The sequence below is a fragment of the Lissotriton vulgaris genome, chromosome 6 (genome assembly GCF_964263255.1).
Source record: "Lissotriton vulgaris chromosome 6, aLisVul1.2, whole genome shotgun sequence".
NCBI lineage: Eukaryota > Metazoa > Chordata > Amphibia > Caudata > Salamandridae > Lissotriton > Lissotriton vulgaris.
The window spans coordinates 161,379,728-161,396,778 of record NC_141694.1 but is presented as its reverse complement, the minus strand read 5'-3'; the positions used below and the strand labels follow the sequence as shown (position 1 = coordinate 161,396,778).

The 17,051-nt window shown below is 43.3% G+C and overlaps 1 protein-coding gene across 1 annotated transcript in view; it reads right to left on the bottom strand.

The window, feature by feature from the left end:
* Nucleotides 1–17,051, bottom strand: part of PKHD1 (PKHD1 ciliary IPT domain containing fibrocystin/polyductin) — a 2,083,594-nt gene that overhangs the window by 1,673,343 nt on the left and 393,200 nt on the right. The window lies entirely within an intron of this gene.

Below are 17,051 nucleotides of genomic sequence, written 5' to 3'. Positions count from 1 at the left end.
CAGTCAACAACAGATGATCACACACTCTGCACACCTTCTGAAAGAGCCTCAAGACCTGTCTCTTTGGCTCACCCAAAGTCGCACCCCTCCTTCCCTCCCCTCAGTGCCTAGTGACCCTTATGTGTGAGTAGTGTGCTTTAAAAACTGCCCGATTGATTGATTCATTGCTAGGCATGGCCACTGGGCATGCACAGTGGGTGTTGGGCAAAGATCCTGCTTTCAACCCGCTGCATACTATGTTCATGTGGCCATATGTAGGCTAACCTCATAGGAAAGTTAAATATGTCAATTAGGAGTAAGCTCATTTTGGCATGTTTTAGGGATTCGAGCACATGCACTGGTACCTGGTTAACAGTGTCCAGTGGACAGATTAAAAACAAGCAGCAACAGCAAAATGTGGAGGCTGGCCACTATTATTTTATTTTGTTTTCTTATTCCTTTAAATGTATTCGTTTTTAAGGGACGCATCTGAGAACCCCCAATGGGGATCTGTTATTCCTTAGAGACTCATGTGTCCTTGCTGGACTTCCTACAGGGTTTGCAAAAATATTCTGAGGGCCCAACAAGTTTTCAGAAGCCCTTGAAAAGTCGTTCATGGGCCCTGAGGCAGGGTTTTCAAACTTTTGATCCTTGCTCCCTCAGAGTTTGAAACCCCTGCAGCAATATCTATGTTTTTGTTATTTTTAAGCTTATGTGAATCTCTTTGGGACTCCCCTCCTGAGCCAGGAGATAATTTCGGTCCTGCACTGGTTATACCCTCCCTCCCCATACCTTTGTTATCTCAGAACAAAATGTACCATGCCAAATCAAAATCTAATGAACTTAGGGAATTTTCTTGCAGATTCCTCAAATGGTATGTCATGGTTATTAAGAACACAACAAACTGGTTATCAGTGGAAACTGACCTAACTATAAAGACACACTGACATGTGTGGGAGTTATGGTTTATGGAACCAGCCATACCCAGAAATCCTCAGAATATTTTGATTATATATGTGCTCCTTGCACAGTTTCTATTGACATTCTTTGTGTGTTTTTTACTGAGGTTGTCCCTCCTAAATGAATGCATTGGATATTATCACTGGCTATTTATTAGAGGATACCAACATAAGTAATAATCATGATAATTATATATGTCTATCTCCCACTATATTTGCACTGTATAGGTATTGATATTTTGCCCTAGCAAAGGATAATATCAAAAATTATTTTTAGATATAAGCATTGTACAGGCTTCTCTGATTGAGTGTTTTAAACAGTTATGATGTTTTAATAACTGGTGACTAATTAAGAGTGTACTGTATGATTTTTGCACTTGCACTTTATCCTCACTTATTTATTTTACAATTTGGCACAATGTAAAACCCACAGAACAATCATTATTATTTTATAAATATGAGATGTTAGAAGTATTTCTTCTATTTTCACTACTTTGGGGAAGAAAGAGGAGGAGTAAAATAAGTGGACATTGTGTGTTTTTTCACCTTTTTGCACTAGTATTTATTGATGACTGGCCCGGGGCATGCCATGTGATCAAGACAGTGTTGCACAGTCGAAACGTGTCATGCTGGACACTCGCGGTCAAAAAATGCTGCTATTTTGGAACCAGGAGAGCGAGCGGCTTACTGTGATTTCTGCTGCCAGCGGCTTCCTGTGTGTCACCCCTTCGTATGCTGCACCTTCAATGGGGCAACCTATGTGTGGATAAAAAAGCGGCTAGTACGGTCGCAAAGGTGTTCTGCCGCGTGGTTTGGCGGCTCTCCGGGGCTGGTGATTGTGAGTACCTATGAGAACGAAGGGTGCCTGAGCCGCTGGTTGATATTAGCGGTTTTCTACAGTGGTGCCAGTGACGCTTTCCACTAAACAAACATTACCTTTTTACAGTTACGGAGGTAGCGGTATCCACTTGGCTTATACAAGAAATTGCAAGGTCATTTGGCTTTATTCAGGACTATCACCACCATAATGCCATAGCCCACAGGGGCGGGACCTATTGTGAAAAAGTATGAGGTTTCTAACAGCCCGCCCCCTGCGTGATTACATTGCCAGTGAACAAGAGCAAAGGTATGCTCGAAACGCGTATGGCTGAATTAGGAGAGCGAGCGGTATATATATATATATATATATATATATATATATATATATATATATATATATATATATATATATATATATATATACATATATTTATCCTTACTGTCTCAGGGTGTCTCCAAATAACAAGGCACCTGCTCCTTGAACAGGGGTGCCGTGAAGCACCGGTTCTCCCTCCGCGGCTTAGGCAGAGCCGCTAGTATTCCAAAAACAAAGTTTGCCTGGCAAGGAGGGAGCCCACAGCAGGTAAGTATCGCCCACAATCTTTATTTGGAGGGAACAGCAGGGGTTGAAGTTCGCCAACATCGGAATGAAACCCAAGCCGCCTGACAGTAAGGATAAAGGTTTTGCGGCACCCTCCACTTGGATTTAATTTGAACTATATGGAATTGGAGGCACGACATCTCACTGGAGAAATAAATAGACACTGCAAATACCAGCATGCCACGAGGTGCAGACACGCCCACGGAGGCGGAGCATCGAGCATTTAGTGTCTGAAACAATCGTGCCTCCATTCCAGCAAGCCATTGCCTTTGAAGAAGTGAAGTACCACGAAACGCGTCAGGCGGCTTGGGTTTCATTCCGATGTTGGCGAACTTCAATCCCTGCTGTTCCCTCCAAATAAAGATTGCGGGCGATATTTACCTGCTGTGGGCTCCCTCCTTGCCAGGCAAACTTTGTTTTTGGAATATATATATATATATATATATATATATATATATATATATATATATATATATATATATATATATATATATATATATATATATATATATATATATATATATATATATATATATATATATATATATATATATATATATATATGTGTGTATACACATATACAAAAAAAAAGTAGAGAACTCCGGGTGTCTGGTTCTCTATCAAAATCGTTAAGCATATGATTAGCACAGTGCCATCCACGCCGAGATAGAAAAGGACAAAGACTTTCGCCATTTCTATAGCAAAGTCTTTAAGTATAGAACTAGCACAGTGCTGTCCTTGCCGAGCTGTAAAATTACAAAAGCCATTTACCACTCCAGGCACAATATTACAGCTTTGAATTGATAAAATACCAACCAAGCCAACCTGAAATGAGTAAAAGCAACCCCTGACACAGTGTTTCGCTCTAATTAGAGCTCTCCAGAGAGATATAGCTTTGTCCAGACACAAGGGAGCACCCAGTATAAGTAAAAAAAATACCCTTTCAGGCATGGAGCGACAAATAAATTATGCAAAAAAGAAGTAGAGAACTCCAGGTTGTTCTCAAGTTTAGGTGGAAAGCAGCTCCTGTATAGAGCACTCTCAACACCAGCAACACTCTAGATCTGCTCACGTCAAATGTCTGGTTTTCTATCAAAATCGTTAAGCATAGGATTAGCACAGTGCCATCCACGCCGAGATAGAAAAGGACAAAGTCTTTTGCCATTTCTATAGCAAAGTCTTAAAGCATAGGACTAGCACAGTGCTGTCCTTGCCGAGCTGTAAAATGACAAAAGTCATTTACCACAAAAGGGACAATATTACAGCTTTGAATTGATAAAATACCAACCAAGCCAACCTGAAATGAGTAAAAGCAACCCCTGAAACAGTGTTTCGCTCTAATTAGAGCTCTTCAGAGAGGTATAGCTTTGTCCAGACACAAGGGAGCACCTAGTATAAGTCAAAAAAATACCCTTTCAGGCATAGAGTGATGAATAATTTATGCAAAAAAGAAGTAGAGAACTCCAGGTTGTTCTCAAGTTTAGGTGGAAAGCAGCTCCTGTATAGAGCACTCTCAACACCAGCAACACTCTAGATCTGCTCACGTCAAATGTTTGGTTTTCTTTCAAAATCGTTAAGCATAGGATTAGCACAGTGCCATCCACGCCGAGATAGAAAAGGACAAAGTATTTTGCCATTTCTATAGCAAAGTCTTAAAGCATAGGACTAGCACAGTGCTGTCCTTGCCGAGCTGTAAAATGACAAAAGTCATTTACCACAAAAGGGACAATATTACAGTTTTGAATTGATAAAATACCAACCAAGCCAACCTGAAATGAGTAAAAGCAACCCCTGAAACAGTGTTTCGCTCTAATTAGAGCTCTTCAGAGAGGTATAGCTTTGTCCAGACACAAGGGAGCACCTAGTATAAGTCAAAAAAATACCCTTTCAGGCATAGAGTGATGAATAAATTATGCAAAAAAGAAGTAGAGAACTCCAGGTTGTTCTCAAGTTTAGGTGGAAAGCAGCTCCTGTATAGAGCACTCTCAACACCAGCGACTCTAGATCTGCTCACCTCAAATGTCTGGTTTTCTATCAAAAATATTAAGCATAGGATTAGCACAAAGCCATCCACGCCACGATAGAAAAGGACAAAGTCTTCTGCCATTTCTATAGCAAAGTCTTTAAACATAGGACTATCTCAGTGCTGTCCTTGCCAAGCTATATAATGACAAAAGCCATTTACCACTCCAGGCACAATATTACAGCTTTGAATTGATAAAATACCAACCAAGCCAACCTGAAATGAGTAAAAGCAACCCCTGACACAGTGTTTCGCTCTAATTAGAGCTCTTCAGAGAGGTATAGCTTTGTCCAGACACAAGGGAGCACCCAGTATAAGTAAAAAAATACTCTTTCAGGCATGGAGCGACAAATAAATTATGCAAAAAAGAAGTAGAGAACTCCAGGTTGTTCTCAAGTTTAGGTGGAAAGCAGCTCCTGTATAGAGCACTCTCAACACCAGCAACACTCTAGATCTGCTCACGTCAAATGTCTGGTTTTCTATCAAAATCGTTAAGCATAGGATTAGCACAGTGCCATCCACGCCGAGATAGAAAAGGACAAAGTCTTTTGCCATTTCTATAGCAAAGTCTTAAAGCATAGGACTAGCACAGTGCTGTCCTTGCCGAGCTGTAAAATGACAAAAGTCATTTACCACAAAAGGGACAATATTACAGCTTTGAATTGATAAAATACCAACCAAGCCAACCTGAAATGAGTAAAAGCAACCCCTGAAACAGTGTTTCGCTCTAATTAGAGCTCTTCAGAGAGGTATAGCTTTGTCCAGACACAAGGGAGCACCTAGTATAAGTCAAAAAAATACCCTTTCAGGCATAGAGTGATGAATAATTTATGCAAAAAAGAAGTAGAGAACTCCAGGTTGTTCTCAAGTTTAGGTGGAAAGCAGCTCCTGTATAGAGCACTCTCAACACCAGCAACACTCTAGATCTGCTCACGTCAAATGTTTGGTTTTCTTTCAAAATCGTTAAGCATAGGATTAGCACAGTGCCATCCACGCCGAGATAGAAAAGGACAAAGTATTTTGCCATTTCTATAGCAAAGTCTTAAAGCATAGGACTAGCACAGTGCTGTCCTTGCCGAGCTGTAAAATGACAAAAGTCATTTACCACAAAAGGGACAATATTACAGTTTTGAATTGATAAAATACCAACCAAGCCAACCTGAAATGAGTAAAAGCAACCCCTGAAACAGTGTTTCGCTCTAATTAGAGCTCTTCAGAGAGGTATAGCTTTGTCCAGACACAAGGGAGCACCTAGTATAAGTCAAAAAAATACCCTTTCAGGCATAGAGTGATGAATAAATTATGCAAAAAAGAAGTAGAGAACTCCAGGTTGTTCTCAAGTTTAGGTGGAAAGCAGCTCCTGTATAGAGCACTCTCAACACCAGCGACTCTAGATCTGCTCACCTCAAATGTCTGGTTTTCTATCAAAAATATTAAGCATAGGATTAGCACAAAGCCATCCACGCCACGATAGAAAAGGACAAAGTCTTCTGCCATTTCTATAGCAAAGTCTTTAAACATAGGACTATCTCAGTGCTGTCCTTGCCAAGCTATATAATGACAAAAGCCATTTACCACTCCAGGCACAATATTACAGCTTTGAATTGATAAAATACCAACCAAGCCAACCTGAAATGAGTAAAAGCAACCCCTGACACAGTGTTTCGCTCTAATTAGAGCTCTTCAGAGAGGTATAGCTTTGTCCAGACACAAGGGAGCACCCAGTATAAGTAAAAAAATACTCTTTCAGGCATAGAGTGACGAATAAATTATGCAAAAAAGAAGTAGAGAACTCCGGGTTGTTCTCAAGTTTAGGCGGAAAGCAGCTCCTGTATAGAGTACTCTCAACACCAGCGACACTCTAGATCTGCTCACCTCAAATGTCTGGTTTGCTATCAAAATGGGTAAGTATAGGATTAGCACAGTGCCATCCACGCCGAGATAGAAAAGTACAAAGTCTTTTGCCATATATATATATATATATATATATATATATATATATATATATATATATATATTGCGTTGATCGTCACCAATTCAACAGAAAGTCTCTGCAGGATCCAACAATGATGAGGAGTCGACCCAAAAAGTGCTGGTGCAACAAGATTTATTTAATTAAAGCCAGCGCTGCCGCCATGACGCTTTTCGCCTTAGAGAAGGCTTGATCACATGACAAACTGCTCGTCAAGGAGCAAAGCTTTTAAAGTGACAGTGCATGGTAATTGACAAAGGACATAGAAAACATACTCGAGTGCAAAATAAAAACGTGAAAATGGTGAATACCACATGTTTTAGGGACCAATGAAAAAACAAAGCTATCCTTAAACAAATAACTATCTAAGGAAATACAAATGTAAATTTACTGGTAACATGTCATGTAAAAACAATATCAACAAAATTATCAGTCCTGAAATAATACATGACAAGTAAATGTGTCTATGTGCTTATCGACATGGAACATTATTGGATGATATTGTATTACCACGTTGTATTGCTTTGAGAGATGGCCCGAAATATATTCGAATAACATGCTGCTGGTGCAATTGAAAAATTAATATACATCCTTGTCCTCGGTCAAATACAATAACAATTGTTTTGAATAAAGCCCAAGTGGGCCTGCCACAAAAGCCTGCTGAATCTAATAAAGTGCAAAGTGGGTGATAAAAGATTTTTTTCTCTTTGAATAAAGTGCAAGTGAAAGCAGCTCATTATATGTGCAAGAATTTTATATTTAAAAACAAGTTTAACATTTTCTTTTCATAAGTTTGTTAAAACGATCTAATCAAGTGTAGCACCACAATGTCACAACAGTTTAGCAAAATTCATATAACTCAAAGTTGACCTAAACAGTGACCAAACAAACAAAAGTATGAGGGCATATTTATGAAATTGTTCAAATACATGTATAAAGATCTTCCCGATCATTCAACCCGTTAGGATTCTTGGTATTTAGCTCCAGTATGTATCTGGTCTCAAGAAGACGGAGTTTGGCCTCACTGTCACCTCCCCTTCTTGAAACCTCAACTGCATCAATTAAAAAATACTGGAGTTGATCGGGTATGCCCTGATGTTTGTCCTGGAAATGTCTAGCCACTGGGTAGTTTTGGTCGTGGCCTGAGATTGCACGTATGTGTTGGAGTATCCGTTTGTGGGCAGGCAGTTTAGTACTGCCTACGTATTGTAAACCACACGGACACTCCAACACATAGATGACAAACTCCGATTTGCAGGTTAACCACTTGGAGATAGCTGTGGGGCTTTCACGGAAGGGACTCTGGAAATGGGTCCTATTGCTGCAAAAGCGGCAGGCTTTGCATTGAGGACAGGTCTTAAAGCCCTTCCTGAGTGCCCCCCAAGTGGTGGAGATTAAAGGCTCCAGGGTGTTGCTCACTAATGCCCTTGCCATGGATGGAGATCTGCGAAAAGTGACTTCTGGTTTACTATTAAGTTTGTGTCCAATTACTGGATCACTTTGGACCAGATTCCAGTTTTTATAGAGGATTTTTCTCAATGCCCCATGCTGACGGTTAAAGGTTAAAATAACTTGTGGGCAACTGTTTGCAGTTTCTCCTCCTGCCTGGCTATTTGTAGTGATATTTCTTACCCTAGGAACAAGGGCCTCCTGTCTGCTAACAGAATTGGATCGTTGGATAGCTTTGACTAGGCTAGTATTAGAATAGCCTCTGTCAAGGAAACGTAATCTGCAAGCTTCCTGTGCAGCCGCACATTCAGCATCAATGCTGCAGATTCTCCTGATACGGAGCATTTCCCCAAAGGGAATACTCCGATCCAGATATGCAGGGTGCTGGCTATTGGAGTGTAAAATTGTGTTGCCAGCACTCGGTCTCCTGTATAATCTAGTACCCAAGGTGTTATTAGATACAAAGACTTCAATATCCAAAAAACAAATGGAAACAGAACTGATACTTGATGTGAAGTTAAGATTAACCGAGTTGACATTGATTAACTCAACAAAAGCCCTGGCACTTTCAATGTCCCCCCTCCAAATCCAAAAAATATCATCAATGTAACGCAGATAAAGAACAATGTTGTTGGAAAAAATGTTATGGTGCTGACCGACAAGGACCTGTTCCTCCCATAGTCCAACGTGTAAACACGCGTAGCTCGGTGAGAAACAGGCCCCCATCGCCACACCTCTTACTTGATGATAGATAGCGCCATTGAAGATAAAAAAGTTCTGTTCGAGGCACATTCTGGTCATGTCCACCAGCATCTTATTGTGTGCCATTGAATGAGGGGGGCATCTGTTCAAGTAGTGTTCCAGGGCTTTCAATCCATCATGATGCCGTATTAAAGTGTAGAGGGACGAAACATCCAAAGTCATTAAAAGCATATCTTCCTCCCAAACAAAACGCTCAATTTTGCTGAGGAAATCAAAAGAGTCTTTGACATACGAGTTGAGAGTTTTCACGTGTCCCTGAAGAAAAAAGTCAATGTACTTGGACACGTGTTCCAAAGAACTGTCAATTGCCGAAATAATGGGTCGGCCAGGGGGTTTTACAGGGTCCTTATGGATCTTCGGGAGTAAATAAAACAATGGAATAACTGGATGATCTTTCTTAAGATATCTGAACTCCTCGTGTGAAAGGAGTCCTGTGCTTCTCCATGCTTGTAATTTTGTCAATTGGTCCACCCATGTAGATTTGACAATTTGCATGTTGCTTCTTCTATAGCATGCAATATCATTAAGCTGAGATTCCGCCTCCTTGATGTACATATCCTTGGGCCACAGGACTACATTACCGCCTTTATCGTACTGTGTCACGATTATATTGTGATCTTTCTGTAGTTTTGTAATTAGTTGTTTGTAGCACCAGTTCTGTTTGGATATGTAGAATCTTTTCTTATTGGTGGTGGTGTATAGTTCTTTGATGTCTTTGACTACTATTTCTTGGAAGGTATCCAAGTTATCATGCACCATTATAGGCTGTAAGGTGGATTTGGCTTTAAATGGGGTGGTCAAATGTCTGTTGGAAGCAAGGGGAATATCCAATCCATTATCCGAGGTAGCCTCATTCTGTAACTCCCAAATGTTTTCCAAAGTGATCTGACTGTCAGTTCCAGGTAAGGGCAAACTCATGGTCAATTCACAGGAAGTATCCTTTTTAGGATGGAGTTCCAAAAACTTTTTAAGTTTCAATTTACGGGTAAATCTGTAAATGTCCATGCGAGTATCTGCATAGTTCATATTGCATGGTGGACAATAAGAAAGTCCCAGATTTAATACCGACGTCTCTGCTGTTGATAATTTGAAATTTGAGAGGTTAATTACTGATTTGGACCTTTTTTCTTTGTCTTTTTCTGATAGCGTTTCCAGTGGCCTTGTTTCACTGTGGTATTGCTGCCTGAGGTTCAAGGCGCGGCATTTTCTGCGTATATGTATATATATCACAAAGACAATCCATGTGCAGGTAATGCACGAATAGATCAAACGGACTCAAATAATGTTGATGCTGAATAATCCAATTGTTTAGTACAAGCTTGTGCTGCCCATGACGCGTTTCAGCCATGAACTACAGCCTTGATCACATGATCACACTGCAACAAGTAAGAATATTTAAAGGAAACCTTACCACCATGTGACTATAGTGAACATAAAAAACATACTGCTTCATGAATAAATGGCGTTAAGGTACTATGGATACTCCAAAGCATATGTGATGGTGTAGACCCCAAACGTACATGCCCTGCATGTTTTGCACTTAAAAAAGCCTTACAGAACGCAAACGTGAGTTTGACAGGAAGTACTTGTTTCAGTATTCCATCAGTGAGGATAAGGGCCAACGTTGGTTAACAATAGCCATTATCTTGTTAGCCTGTCTACTGTAGGTAGCAACTAATCTGATACATCTCTTTTCGTTAATCGGTTTTGTTGGAGTGTTCGATACAATTTGCACATCGTCACCTTCTATGTTGGAGTTAAGCAACTTGACTATTATTGTTATTGGCTTTTGTACGGGCAATCTCATGTTGTTTGCTTTTGTAACCTTTTTCATTAAACCTTTGTTTTGCTGCAGCTTGATGAACAATGAGATCTTTTTCTGTGCTGCAGGCTCTACCTATCCGTAGAAATTCCCCATATGGGATACTGGTGATCGTATGTTGAGGATGAAAGCTAGAGGCATGTAACAGAGAATTGCCAGCTGTGGGTTTTCTAAAGAAACATGTCTCTACTTTTCCTTGCTCTGCATATATCGTAAAATCTAAAACATTGGTAGTAGCAGCATTAATATTGGCTGTGAAGTGGAGATTAAGATTGTTATTGTTGATGTTATCAACAAATTGTTTAGCCTGTGCATTACTCCACCCTCCAGATGACAAACACATCATCGATGTATCTCCACCACTTAATAATGTGCTTGGACCATTCCTCTTTATGAATGTCCATGAGGACATGTTCCTCCCAACAAACAACATGCAAGCATGCATAGCTGGAGGAGAAACATGCCTCCATGGCCACGCCCCTTAGTTGTTGAAATACTGTTTTGTCAAATAAAAATAATTTGCTATGTAAGCACCAGTATATTATATCTAAAATCATTTGATTATGCTCATACATTTCAATGGTTTTTTTGTCTACAAAGTATTTTACAGTCTTTAATCCATCGGTGTGAGCTATACTGGTGTTAAGGGCAATTATGTCCATAGTCAATGTTAGACCTGGCATCTTTGGCGTGATTACCCCTATCTTTTTGCCTCTGCCTCCTGTATTTTTGATGCTGTGCTGGATTTGTTTTTGCTGGTTTAGATGCTTTGGACCCTCTGCCACTGCTGATCAGTGCCAGAGTGTAAGTGCTCCCTATGTAATTGTTATTCTGATTGGATATACATGTTTGGCATATTTGTATCCCCATGAAGTCCCTAGTAAAGTGCACTGGGTGTGCCAGGGCTGGTGATGACAAATGCTACTAGTGGGCCTGCAGCACCGATTGTGCCACCCACAGGAGTAGCTCTAAAAATGGTGTCTCAGGCCTGCCACTGCAGCGCCTATGGGCAGTTTAGAACTGCCATGTCCTCCTGGTCAGTGTCCCCACTGACCAGGCCTAACCCTTCCCTTTTCGTGCACATCAGTCACGCCTATGGAAGGCCCAAGGTACCCCCTGGGCAGGGTGCAGTGTATGTGAAAGGTAGAGCATGTACTAGTGCAGGTGACATGCTCTGGTAGAGAATTACAGCCATTTTCGTTTTTCACTATTGTAAGGCTATCTTGCTCCATAGGTTAACATGGGGGATGCTGGCTACAGTGGTTAACAGCATTTCTTCCCATAGGAACAAGATAGGACATAAGTATCTAGTATCCCTGAACTCAGAATTTAATAACACATCTTTTAGGAAAGGTGGTTTTTAAATCCTGTGTTTGAGAACAGCACTTTTAGAAAGTTGCTGTTCTCTTGTCTGACCCTTCTGTGTGCCTGGGCCTGTTTGTGTATTGACTGTCTGGTTTGTGAGTGACAGGGGCTGGGGAATTCCCCCAGAGGCTGGATGAGTCAGCACTAGGCTGAATGAAGCAATTGCAACATCATCGATGTATCTCCACCACTTAATAACGTGCTTGGACCATTCCTCTTTATGAATGTCCATGAGGACATGTTCCTCCCAACAAACAACATGCAAGCATGCATAGCTGGAGGAGAAACATGCCTCCATGGCCACGCCCCTTAGTTGTTGAAATACTGTTTTGTCAAATAAAAATAAATTGCTATGTAAGCACCAGTATATTATATCTAAAATCATTTGATTATGCTCATACATATCAATGGTTTTTTGGTCTACAAAGTATTTTACAGTCTTTAATCCATCGGTGTGAGCTATACTGGTGTTAAGGGCAATTATGTCCATAGTCAAGAATAAAAAATCTTCTACCCATGTCGGATTGTTACGTTTCTTCAAAAAATCTGTGGTGTCACTGATACAGGTTGAAAGACTAGTCAAAAACTCTTGCAGATAGTGGTCCACATATTTGGAAGTATTTAAAACAAGCATTTGCAATGCAATAGGTCTCGCATTAGGAAAGTGTGAGCTATTGGTATTGTAAATGACAATTTTTTTTAATATGTGTTGGCTTTGAAAAAATATAAATTAATAGCATTGTTATTCACAAAGCCAATAGCTTATACTTTCCTAATGCAAGTCCTATTGGCTATGGCAATGCTTATTGGTAGCAAGCAAGGACAGTGCTGTTGTGGTGCTGAGTGATGCTGTTGTGGTGCTGAGTGATAATGTGGTTGGGCTGAGTGATGTGGTGGTGTATTAGAGTGATGTGGTGGTGTCCCTGATTGATGTGGTGGTGTCTCTGAGTGATGTGGGGGTGTCCCAGAGTGATGTAGTGGTGCCCCAGAGTGATGTGGTGGTGTTCCTGAGTAATGTGGTGGTGTCTGTGAGTGATGTGGTGGTGTCCCTGAGTGATGTGGTGGTGCCCCTGAGTGATGTGGTGGTGCCCCTGAGTGATGTGGTGGTGCTCCTGAGTGATGCCCCTGAGTGGTGTGGGGGTGTCCCTGAGTGATGTGATGGTGTCCCAGAGTGATGGGGTGGTGTCCCAGAGTTATATGGTGGTGTCCCAGAGTGATGTGGTGGTGTTCCTGAGTGATGTGTTGGTGTCTGTGAGTGATGTGGTGGTGCCCCTGAGTGATGTGGTGGTGCCCCTGAGTGATGTGGTGGTGTCCCAGGGTGATGTGGTGGTGTCTCAGAGTGATGTGGTGGTGTCCCTGAGTGATGTCCCAGAGTGATGTGGTGGTGTCCCAGAGTGATGTGGTGGTGTCCCTGAGTAATGTGTGGTGTCCTATAGTGAGGTGGTGGTGTCCTATACTGATGTGGTGGTGTCCTAGAGTGATATGGTGGTGTCCCTGAGTGATGTGATGGTGTTGTAAGGTGTGCAGCAGTGTGAGGCATGCAGAAGTGTGAGGCATGCAGCAGTGTGTGGCCTGCAGCAGTGTGTGGTGTGCAGCAGTGTGTGGTGTGCAGCAGTGTGAGTAATGCAGCAGTGTGCAGCATGCAGCAGTGTGAGTCTTGCAGCAGTTTGAGGCGTTCGGTAGTGTCCAGCATGCAGCAGTGTGAGTAATGCAGCAGTGTGCAGCATGCAGCAGTGTGAGGCGTGCAGCAGTGTGAGGCGTGCAGCAGTGTGAGGCGTGCAGCATTGTGAGGTGTGCAGCAGTGTGAGGTGTGCAGCAGTGTGAGGTGTGCAGCAGTGGGAGGCATGCAGCAGTGTGCAGCAGTGTGAGTAATGCAGCAGTGTGAAGCGTGCAGCAGTGTGATGTGTGCTGCAGTGTGAGGCGTGCAGCAGTGTGAGGCGTGCAGCAGTGTGAGGGGTGCAGCAGTGTGAGGCGTGCAGCAGTGTGAGGCGGCGTGCAGCAGTGTGAGTAATGCAGCAGTGTGCAGCGTGCAGCAGTGTGAGGCATGCAGCAGTGTGCGGCGTCCAGCAGTGTGTAGCGTGCAGCAGTGTGAGGCGTGCAGCAGTGTGAGGCGTGCAGCAGTGCAGCAGTGTGCAGCATGCAGCAGTGTGTGGCATGCAGCAGTGTGTGGTGTGCAACAGTGTGAGGCGTGCAGCAGTGTGAGGCGTGCAGCAGTGTGTGGCGTGCAGCAGTGTGTGGCATGCAGCAGTGTTTGGCATGCAGCAGTGTGTGACGGGCAGCAGTGTGAGGCATGCAACAGTGTGAGGCGTGCAGCAGTGTGAGGCGTGCAGCAGTGTGAGGCCTGCAGCAGTGTGAGGTGTTCAGCAGTGTGTGGCGTGCAGCTGAGTGAGGCATGCAGCAGTGTGTGGCGTGCAGCAGTGTGTAGTGTGGTCTGTGTGCGAGGGAGCCAGTGTGTGAGGTCTGTGTAAAAGGGGTGCAGTGTGAGTGGTCGATTGGAGAGGGGTGTAAGCATGTAAAGACAGCCAGAGGGGAGACTGGATAAAAGTGCTGCTTGTAGAGAAAGTGTTTTTGTTGTGCATACAAAATATAAAAAGTAAAGGATCGCTGGAGGTAGATACGGTGGAGGTAGATACGAGTGGGAGGCGAAAACAGGGCTTTGGAAAAGGAAAAATGCTGCTTATGACAGAGAGAAAGAACGAGGATAAAAGGACAGTGCGAATCAAGAGGAAAAGCGATAGGAAGAGACAGGGTGAGAGAATGAGGAATGTTAGAAACAGGAGAAGAAATGGGTACATAAAATGAAAGGTGAAAATTGAAACAAGCTGCCAGCCAATGGTACAAAATACAACCTTTTAGCCAAATACAAACAATCATTTGCAATGATGAAAGTGTAGCGCATGCCTGGGGGTGGGACAGCAATGAGGAGCAAGCTGCAACACTGGCTACAAAAAAAACCAGAAGGGGTGGGGCCGCTAAAGTTATAGCGTGCTGTGCTTGTAAAACATACATACATACAGTAAAAGGAGAAATTTTCAAGGAAAATGAAGGCGTGTGAAGGCAATGAGGAGCAAGCTGCCACACTGTCTAAAAAAACAAGGAAAGCAGTGACTGGAGGGAGGGAGGGAAGGCACTGACAAGCTAATGCATCCACTGACAACTGAGAGCAGGTGAGAAAGCGCGCAAGCATGGGGGCTGCTGACGTCTCCCAGAGGAACAGCACTCAGAAGGGGACCATGGAGGCCCCCAGGAGAACAGGAGCACGCAGCTGTAACATGGACAAGCAGCTAAACAATACGAGATACAAAGAAAACGAACATTTGCAATGCAAAAGGTTTCGCATTAAGAATGTTTGAGCTATTGGTCTTGTAAATGACAAATGTTTTATTTATGTGTTTTTTTAAATTGCGACTGTAATAGCTTTGTCATTTACAATGCCAAGACTTTTATCTTTTGCAAATGTGACACCTATAGCATTTGTAATGCAACATGTTTTGTATTTACGTGACTTAGATGTATTGATATTAGAAATAACAATGGCTTTACATTTTTTTAAATAATTAATACTTAAATAAAAGTTATTGTAATGTATAATGGCAATAGCTTAAACTTTTGTAAATAACTTTTGTGAAGATTATGTTCAGTGTATTTTATTGTGACGAAAATCCAAGAACAGATGTTTTTTGTGACAATTGTAATAAAGCTTGAAACATTGTGAGAACATATTTGAAACCTGTTGTTGTTGAATGGTTGCACAGATTGATACTGTGGTGGCGCTGAGTGATGTTGTAGTGGTGACGAGTGATGCTGTGGCGTTCAGTGATGCTGTGTTAGCGCATAGCGATGTTGTAGTGCCCCTGAGTTATGCTGTGGTGCCCCTGAGTGATGCTGTGGTGCCCCTGAGTTATGCTGTGGTGGTGCCCCAGAGTGATGTGGTGGTGTCCCTGAGTGATGTGTGTTGGTGTCCCTGAGTGCTGTGTGTGGATATCTCTGAGTGCTGTGCGGGGATATCTCTGAGTGCTGAGTGGGGATATCTCTGAGTGCTGTGTGGGGATATCTCTGAGTGCTGTGTTTGGTTGTCCCTGAGTGATGTGGTGGTGTCCCTGAGTGATGTGGTGGTGTCCCTGAGTGATGTGGTGGTGCCCCAGAGTAATGTGGTGGTGTCCCAGAGTGATGTGGTAGGGTCCCAGAGTGATGTGGTGGTGTCCCAGAGTGATGTGGTGGTGTCCCTGAGTGCTGTGTGGAGATATCCCTGAGTGATGTGTTGGTGTCCCTGAGTGATGTGGTGGTGCCCTTGAGTGATGTGGTGGTGTCCCAGAGTGATGTGGTGGTGTCCCAGAATGATGTGGTGGTGTCCCAGAGTGATGTGGTGGTGTCCCTGAGTGCTGTGTGGAGATATCCCCGAGTGATGTGTTGGTGTCCCTGAGTGATGTGGTGGTGCCCATGAGTGATGTGGTGGTGTCCCAGAGTGATGTGGTGGTGTCCCAGAGTGATGTGGTGGTGTCCCAGAGTGATGTGGTGGTGTGTTTGAGTGATGTGTGGTGGTGTGTCTGAGTGATGTAGTGGTGTCCCTGAGTGATGTGGTGTTGTCCCTGAGTGATGTGTGTTGGTGTCCCCGAGTGCTGTGTGTGGATGTCCCTGAGTGCTCTATGGGGATATCCCTGAGTGATGTGTGTGGTTGTCCATGAGTGATGTGATGTGTTGGTGTCCCTGAGTGATGTGGTGGTGTCCCTCCCTGAGTGATGTGGTGGTGTCCTTGAGTGATGTGGCGGTGTCCCTGAGTGATGTGGCGGTGTCCCTGAGTGATGTGGTGGTGTCTCTGAGTGATGTGGCGGTGTCCCTGAGTGATGTGTGGTTAAGGTCCCCGAGTGCTGTGTGTGGATGTCCCGAGTGCTGTGTGTGGATGTCCCTGAGTGCTGTGTGTGGATGTCCCCGAGTGCTGTCTGTGGATGTCCCCGAGTGCTGTGTGTGGATGTCCCAGAGTGCTGTGTGTGGATGTCCCAGAGTGCTGTGTGTGAATGTCCCCGAGTGCTGTGTGTGGATGTCCCCGAGTGCTGTGTGTGAATGTCCCCGAGTGCTGTGTGTGGATGTCCCCGAGTGCTGTGTGGGGATGTCCCCGAGTGCTTTCTGGGGATGTCCCCGAGTGCTGTGTGGGGATATACCTGAGGGCTGTGTGGGGATATACCTGAGTGATGTGTGTGGTTGTCCATGAGTGATGTGTTGGTGTCCCTAAGTGGTGTGGTGGTGTCCCTTATTGATGCGTGGGGGTGTCCCTAAGTAGTGTGCCGGTGTCCATGAGTGAG